Here is a 5,012-nt window from a genome sequence, read left to right as displayed (position 1 = left end):
TGATGGATTCTCTTACCGTTCAAAAGCTTTTTAATAAGACCAGATCCCAGTTGTTGATTCTTTGTGATAGTTCCTATGTGATCAGGGTTTTATTAATAAAGTCTTTGCCTATACCAGTGTCTTCAAGAGTTTTACCTATTCTATCTTCCAATGGAGTTAATATTTCTGTTTTAATATTTAGATCTCTGATCCATTTTGAATTTAGTTTAGTGCATGGTGAAAGATATGGGTCTAATTTTAATTTTTATGCATTTATTTATTACTTTGGTACTGGGAATTGCACTCACCACCTTGTATTTGTCAGGCAGGTGCTGTGCCACTGAGCTATAGCCCTGGCCCTAATTTTAATTTTAAATAGAATTTTTAATTTCCTAGATACCTGTTTGAATCTGTTTCATGGATTCCATTTCTTTCCTATGTTTGGTGTTCATTTTCTTAAACTCTCCAGTATTTTCTCTAGAGTCACTAAGCATGTCTTTCATTATGGTCACCATCTCTGGAGTTATCTGAGCAATTATTTCTGATTTGACTTTTTTCTAGAGCCTTGTTCATCTGTTTTGTTTCTTCCACTGTTACTACCTCAGAGGCCAGGTGAGTGGCTTTCAAATTGTTCCATCTCATTGTCCTGTGGGTTTACCTTTGGTGAGCTGGAAGTCTAGGGTTGCATTTTGTTAGTGTCTTCCCATTTTCTTTTTTTGTTTTGTTTTGTGTAGTTTCTGGGTTAATGCATATAAATTGCTTATGGGGATTAGCTTTATTGCTAGTACTTAGGACCCTTATGTAATGACTATTTCTCAGGGATATCCTCCACATATAGCTGGCTTTTTTGGTTTTGAGTCTGTTGCAGCATCCTCTCTCTTGAGCCAGGCATGGTGATACATGCCTGTAATCCAAGCACTGAGGAGGCTGAGGCAGGAGGATTGCTATGAGTTTGAGGCCTGCCTGGGCTATAAAGTGAGTTCAACACCAGCCTGAATTACATAAGGAAACCCTGTCTCAAAAAAGAGAAAAATCCTGCCTCTTTAATTTATTGGGAATGAGAAATTGCTGCCTATTTGTCCCAGCCCCTGATTCTTTAGCACTGGCCTACAGTATTTTGTAAACCAAGAAGAAGAACAACTGATTAGAACAAATATATGACCTTGGCTAAAGTAGTACAATCAACAATAACAATAGCATCAAACATAACCTAGAAAATGACATACTGTGGCAACTATTTAACCATGTTAAACTAGTTTGCTAAACTAAACTTGCCACCTTTAACCATATTAAACTAGTTTTTTTTTTTTAGGTAGGTCTTACTATGTAGTTCGGGCTGTCCTTGAGCTTACTATGTAGTTCAGGCTGGTCCCGAACTCACAGTGATCCTTCTGTTTCAGCCTCCCTAGTGCTGGGATTACAGGCATGCACTACCATGCCCAGCTAGGATTGTGGTTATATGACAGAATCTAAAATCAACCAGAAAATTGTATACAGTAAATAAGCCCTCAATATGGTGATTTTACCCACAGGAGAGAAAATTTAAAAGGGATTGGTGTGTGTGTGTGGAAATAGAGAAATAGAAGAGGAAGAGATTAGAAGCAAAGTTTGAGGACAAAGGAAGATTGTGCAAACTTTGGGAAGCTGGGAAGAAGACAGGAGGAAAAGAGAGAAGGAAGAAAAAAACAAGAACAGAACAATAACAACAAGAAAATTGGAAACAATGTTCACACTCATATACAGACAAGAACAATCAAATGTGGTGGACCAGATGAGAATTGAGGCATAGTTGACTTCCTCTGTGAGCACCAAAGAAAAAAACAAGTTGTGTTCCTTAGATGACAGGGATGATAGCACACTGCAGGTTCTAGGGAAATGTCAACACAGCTGAGATCCAGTTGTTTATCACTATAGATAATGAAAAGCAGATGAATCTTGTGTTACTGTAATTGCTTGTATCCATGCCTGGGTGAATAAAAGAAGATGAGCCAGATGCTTGGGGCTGTCTGCCCACTAGAGGCAAGAGGCCTCTGGCTGCCTGCCTGCATGTTAAACTAACTGTGAATCTATTTGTCTTTCATTCTCATTTGTCTCTGGGTCAGGGAACAAATTAGCAAGACTAGGTCCCTATAAGAGGTGTCTGGAGGGAAAAGACTAGAGTAGAGCTGGCTTCCTATAAGTAGTGCCTAGAACAGGGCTTACCTGTGTAAGCCCTGTTTGCTACAAGTGGCACCTGGAGGGGGAAGACCTGAGTAGGCTAGCACCCTATAAGTGGCGTGTGGAACAGTCACCTGACCCATGTAGGCTGGTTTCCTACAATTAAGGAAAAACAGGTCAAACCAAAACAAGAAAAGAAAGAAAAAAGAAAATAAATAAGAAAAAAATGTCTACTTCAAGGCATGTCTCTGCTGTTATTCATAGACAGTGTGGGCAGACAGAGTTTAGATCCAAGTTGATTAATCTCACAAGCCAGCCATAGCTTTTATGGTGTGGTAGTGGGTAATCTCAGCAAGCCTGCACCTTTAGTTCCACTGAAGTTCAGGCTGGTTTCTGGCTGTAAGGTTGGAACCCGATTTCCTCAGCCTGTAACACTCCATGTGCCTCCTGCCGGCCTAAACTGGGCAGCCTCACCCTGACCCTGGGAGCTGATAGATGGAGCCAACCTGTATCTTTTCTGAGTTCTGAGCTCAGTTGGCCCCTTGGGGGATGTCTGAACCTGAATAACTCACCAGCCACCACAGTCTACTACAGCCACTGCTCTGTTCCACTGGTGTGTTACTCTGTGGAGGCCTCTGAGGTTGCCAATAGTCACCATGTGTCTTCAGGTGCAAGCTGTCCCTCCTATGCAGTGAGTCAGGGCTCAGGGAGAAAGTGCTGCCTGCCACCTCCTTCTTCTTTACTGAAGTCTCTCTTTTCACTCTGTGGCCATCAATTCTCACTTCAGATCTTTCCTCCTTCTTCTCTTCCTCATGTTGCTATATTCCAGCATCCTGACACCAAATCTCAGAGAGGCTCTTTCTCTGCTGCTCACCATTTCATCTTCCAGGTATCCTAAAAACATGTCAGGATAGGCTTTTCCCAACAGTCAGTTCTAATAAATCTGTGACACATCCGTGCCTGATGAATTATTTTTGTTGTGCATTTGTGGGTGAGTGGGAGACAGATCCTCATAGTTTTTTGCTTCCTTCAAATTAGAACTGACTTTGTTTGAATCCTGACTCTGCTACTAACTTTGGTTTTCTTTCTCTCTCTCTCTCTCTCTCTCTCTCTCTCTCTCTCTCTCTCTCTTTCTTTCTTTTTGAGACTGGGTCTTGACCTGTGTAGTTCAGGCTGGCCTAGCTTAGGCTAGCCTTGAAATTGAGGCAATCTTCCTGCACAGCCTCCTGAGCTGGGATTACAAGTGTGTGCCACTATGCCCAGCTCTTCCACTAACTTTGTAAATGTGAAAACAATTGTAAACTTTAGTTTCCTCCCCAATAAATTGAGGATAGTGTCTTTGTGGGGATAATAACCCCTTTCTGATATGTAAAGGACCTATTACCTAGGAAGCATATAAGCCCTGAGCCTGCACACATTAATAACTCTCAGGGAGCCTAATGAGAACCAAGTTCTTGATTTATTTGTATTGGTTCCAGCCCCTCCCCCCATCAGCTCTGCAGTGGGAAAGGTGGGAATGGGAGTTTAGGGAAGGCTCTGGATTCTCAGTGAGTGGGAAAGTGGTTGCTCACTGCTTAACAGGATGTGGATGGAAGGGGCAGAGTCGAGGCTTGAGACCCTCAGATGCGATGAGAGCCAACTGGGGAGGACAATCTGGGGGATTCCTGGAGAGGAAGAATTGAAAGAGCGTGGAATTGGCCTAGGGTTGTGTTCAACCTTTATGGGCTTCCCAGAGACAGAAACCAGGACTTGTCTCCAGGACTGGTAGATAAACTGATTTTGGAGAGTTGTTCTATCTTTGCACAGTCCTCAGGAGCTGGGCCTGAGTTGATTTCTGGATCTCCTGCCTCCCCGTTCCCACTAGGAAAGTCTGTCTTCACACCCCTGCCGCAGATGTCGGGAGAGGCACAGGTATCTGAGAATGGAGGATGGCCCTGCTGGAACTAGAACCTAGGTATGCGGACGTCTAGTGCAGGTCTCCTCCCCCCCCCACGCGCCACACACACACACCCTCCCCTCCAGTCATGTCCCTGCTTACTGACAGGAAAATTGGGCAAGATTGGAGGTTGAGTTACTGGGTTCCTGGCGGGATCTAGAGACACACCAGTCAGTGGCAGAACTTTTACTGTACTAATCTAGTCTGGAAGGAGAGCGCGCGCGCGCGCGCGCGCACACACACACACACACACACACACACACAGGCTTTGTTGCAGCTGGATTAAGCCTATGCTATTCGAAATAGGGAAAGCTCCTAAGGACGGGCCGGTTCAGTCAACAAGTTCAATTTAGCAAAGTGAAAGTTCTTTTTCAGATTAAAGTGATGCTCTGACAGCTGCCTGCGAGTTGGCATCTGTGGGCCCCGGGCTAGAGGCCTGCGCCTTTAAGGAGCTAGGGGGCGGAGGGGCGGGGCAGGAAGAGGGCTCCAGGGAGACGCCGCCACCGCTAGGTCTTTTCTTGGGGGGCGGGGCCAGGCCCCTGTGGGCTCCGCCCCCTTCCCCGGGGGGCCGCGTACCCCTTCCGCCCCAGGGTAGGTGGGAGCTCCCTCCTCGGCTCCCCGCCCCGGTAGGCGCAAGTTTGTTGACTTGGAGGGAGTAGCGGGGGCGGGGGTGGTGCTAATAATACCCATTCCTTCCGCAGCCGCGCTTTACAGTTTACACAGCTGTCACCTTCGTTACTCCTTAATTAATAATAAAAATAGCCGCCGTCCGGGAGCACTCCCTGGATGCCAGGCCCTGTGCCGGCTGCTTTACAAGCAGAGTCCCATTGAGTCTGCCCCCGAAACGTTATCCCCATTGCACAGGGCGGGAAGCCGAGGCTCCGAGCGGTGCCGGGGACTCGTCCCGGGTCCCTGGGCGGGTGAGCGGCTCCGGGACCGG

This window comes from Chinchilla lanigera, unplaced genomic scaffold, assembly GCF_000276665.1.
Source record: "Chinchilla lanigera isolate Chin_1 unplaced genomic scaffold, ChiLan1.0 scaffold00013, whole genome shotgun sequence".
NCBI lineage: Eukaryota > Metazoa > Chordata > Mammalia > Rodentia > Chinchillidae > Chinchilla > Chinchilla lanigera.
Note: the sequence above shows the minus strand (reverse complement) of the source record.